This window comes from Palaemon carinicauda, chromosome 11 (genome assembly GCF_036898095.1).
Source record: "Palaemon carinicauda isolate YSFRI2023 chromosome 11, ASM3689809v2, whole genome shotgun sequence".
Classification (NCBI taxonomy): Eukaryota; Metazoa; Arthropoda; class Malacostraca; order Decapoda; family Palaemonidae; genus Palaemon; species Palaemon carinicauda.
Genome location: NC_090735.1, coordinates 63539556 through 63542403, shown reverse-complemented (window position 1 = coordinate 63542403; position 2848 = coordinate 63539556). Strand labels below are relative to the sequence as shown.

Below are 2848 nucleotides of genomic sequence, written 5' to 3'. Positions count from 1 at the left end.
GTAAATGCTAGGGCATTGTTACTGTCTCTTGCCTCTGCCATTCATAAGTGTCCAGCCAACCTTGCTTTCCCGCTTGTTTCCGTAACAGTGGCATTAATGCCTGCACACTGACTGAAGATTATATCTTAGGAGGATGTTGAATAATCTAGTATTCATTATTATTATTATTATTATTATTATTAATATTATTATTATTATTATTATTATTATTATTATTATTATTATTACTAGCCAAGCTACAACCCGAGTTGAAAAAGCGGTTTGCTGTAATTCCAAGGGCTCCAACTGGGAAAAATAGTCCTATGAGGAAAGGAAATAAGGAAATAAACTACATGAGAATAAATGATTAGTATAAAATATTTTAAGATCATCTGTATGCCTTAATGATTCCCTTACAAGCCAGAGAAAAAGAAGAAAAGGGAGATGAAGAAATATCACTCGGCCTTAGCATCCAGTGGGCGAGATTGAAGGAGACGTGAAGTGCGAGGGAAAGATTTTATCTTTGATTGCATGTCGTAAGGGAAGAGAAACTGACAGGAAAAAAATGACAGATCCTCGGGGATAAAAATGTTACCAGAGCACCTTCCTAAACGTACGTTCAAGGAAAATGGATGGAGATATAGGAAAACATGACGAAGCGATAATTGAGAAGGACATTTGTCTGATAGATGTAATTTAAAAATATTACATCTATTGCTTCTCAGTAAACATCATGAAAATATGATCCAGTTTCTCGGTTATGGGTTAATATGATAAAGTAAACTATCACGTCAATGTAAAAGGATCTTGTGCCGAATTACCTTGTCATTTTACGTAATAAATGGAAACGTTAGTGAATTAAGGGATTGCTGTAAATTGAACGGGGATTATTTTGTCCAATAAAAGAAAGATAACTGTAAAGGAAATAAAAACAGGCATTAGAAATTAATCTGAAAAAATTGTAGCCTCTTTTATGATGCATTATTGTAATGTATTTTTCCTGCTGGTAGTTTTATTCTATTTACTTGGGTAATTTATTCATTTACTTATTTATTTGTATAGCAATATTATTCATTCATTTGTTCATCTTTTAAGTAGCAATTTTACCTCATATGAATTCCATCTTTCAAAGAGCATGTCCATCGACTCTTTCGAAAATAGACCCATTTAATTTTTCTTGCCTCTCCTATTTAATTTTACACATGCCCAATTAGCCTTTGCATATGATTGATTAGAGATTTGTACCTGAATTAATGTTCTAGAAAGGAGTTATGAACTAGGAAGAGGATATTTTTTTATGTTTTTTTCATATAAGATATGCGCTATAGATTACATTAGTAGTGTTGGTGATAATAATAATGATATTCACTTGCAGATATCCAGTTTGAAAATTGGATTGTTCCTCTGGAGGGATGTGAAACTAGCCGACCCACGATTTATCGCTTCCTTCAAGGATTGAACTCCATCAATTACTAACCCCCCCCCCCTCTTGTATTTATTCCCCCCCCCCCCCCCCCGTCCCATACTTCCATTAAGCCTGGGCAATATAAGAACAGTAGGTTGTTTTTCGCTGTACTCAACATTAAGAATAATTTCTTTGGGAGAATATTTCAAAACTAGCGCACCTTTCAAGATCTCTGTTTCAGAAGAATCTTTTGAACTTTTAAAACGCCAGTTGAAAGAATAATGACGTTTAACATAACTTGAAAAAAACACCAGTAGCCGAATTTATGAACCCCAAAGCAACGTGGTTGGGATGTGATTGCGAGGAGCCAAAGTTAAATCTAATGGCAAAGATTTCCAAAAGAAGATTTATGGCGTAATTTCAAGATAAATGAAGGGACGCGACAGAAGACATAGTGTTATTTTCGTTATCGTTTCTCTTTGAGGACTTCCCACAACATCGTTATAAAGTAAGAGTCAGTCAACACGTTGTAAGGTTAACGCGGTCGTTTTTAGACGAAGTTTTTAGCATCAAAATGTCACCGTATTACAGTTTGCTGAAATTGTAACCAACAGAATTTGGTAACTTGATTTATGCTTGAGGTGAAGTTTGATTTATTTGAGGTCATAGTATACCTCAGGAGCTCTGGATATTATACTTATATGGCCAAAATTATACTTTTCGAGTCTCAAAAATTGTAACCAAATGATTTAAGATGTTTAGTTATACTTGAGACAATCAGATTTCACTTTTCAAGCTTTGGATATAGATTTCATATACTTTGGTAATCAGATTATACGTATATTATACCTCACGTCACATTTTTACTTTTTTAGCACATAAATTTTTGGAAGTTTATACCCCATACACTTAATTAGCTCAGATGATTGTTTAATTATTAGGTATTACTATGATCATCAGCTCAAAGATATATATCGCAAATTAGGTTCTTGAGATTCAGATCTTGTTTTTTAAGGTTAATTTATACTATTGAGCTCAATATGATACTTGTATTGGTCTGGTTATGTTTAGAGGACTTAAACTTCCTCGGATTGTTCTTATAAGCCTTGAGCTACACTGCTTTAGCTTTTAATATGCTTAATACACCCAAGAGGTTCAGATTATTTTTATAAAATCCAGATTAGGTTTTTGAGGTTCAGATTAGGTTTATGAGAATAAGACTTGGTCTATGAAGCTCAGATTTAGTTTATGAGGTTCAAATTAGATATATGAGTTTAGAGGTGGTTTATGAGGTGCAAATTAGGTTTATGAAGCACAGATTAGGTTTATGAGGTTCAGATTTGGTTTATGAGGCCCAAATTGCGTTTGAAGTTCAGATATGCATTATAAGGTCAAATTAGGTTTATAAGGCTCATATTAGATTCCTGAGATCCAGATTAGGTTTATGAGGTCCAGATTAGGTTT

The 2848-nt window shown here is 33.6% G+C and overlaps 1 long non-coding RNA gene across 1 annotated transcript in view; it reads left to right on the top strand.

Annotated features, from left to right (window-relative positions):
• LOC137650044 (uncharacterized) overlaps positions 1–1459 on the top strand; it is a 53725-nt gene extending 52266 nt beyond the window's left edge. Inside the window, exon 3 of the long non-coding RNA XR_011045908.1 lies at positions 1355–1459. This is a non-coding gene — a long non-coding RNA (uncharacterized lncRNA). The remainder of the gene's footprint in view (positions 1–1354) is intronic.
• Positions 1460–2848: the final 1389 nt, after the last annotated feature.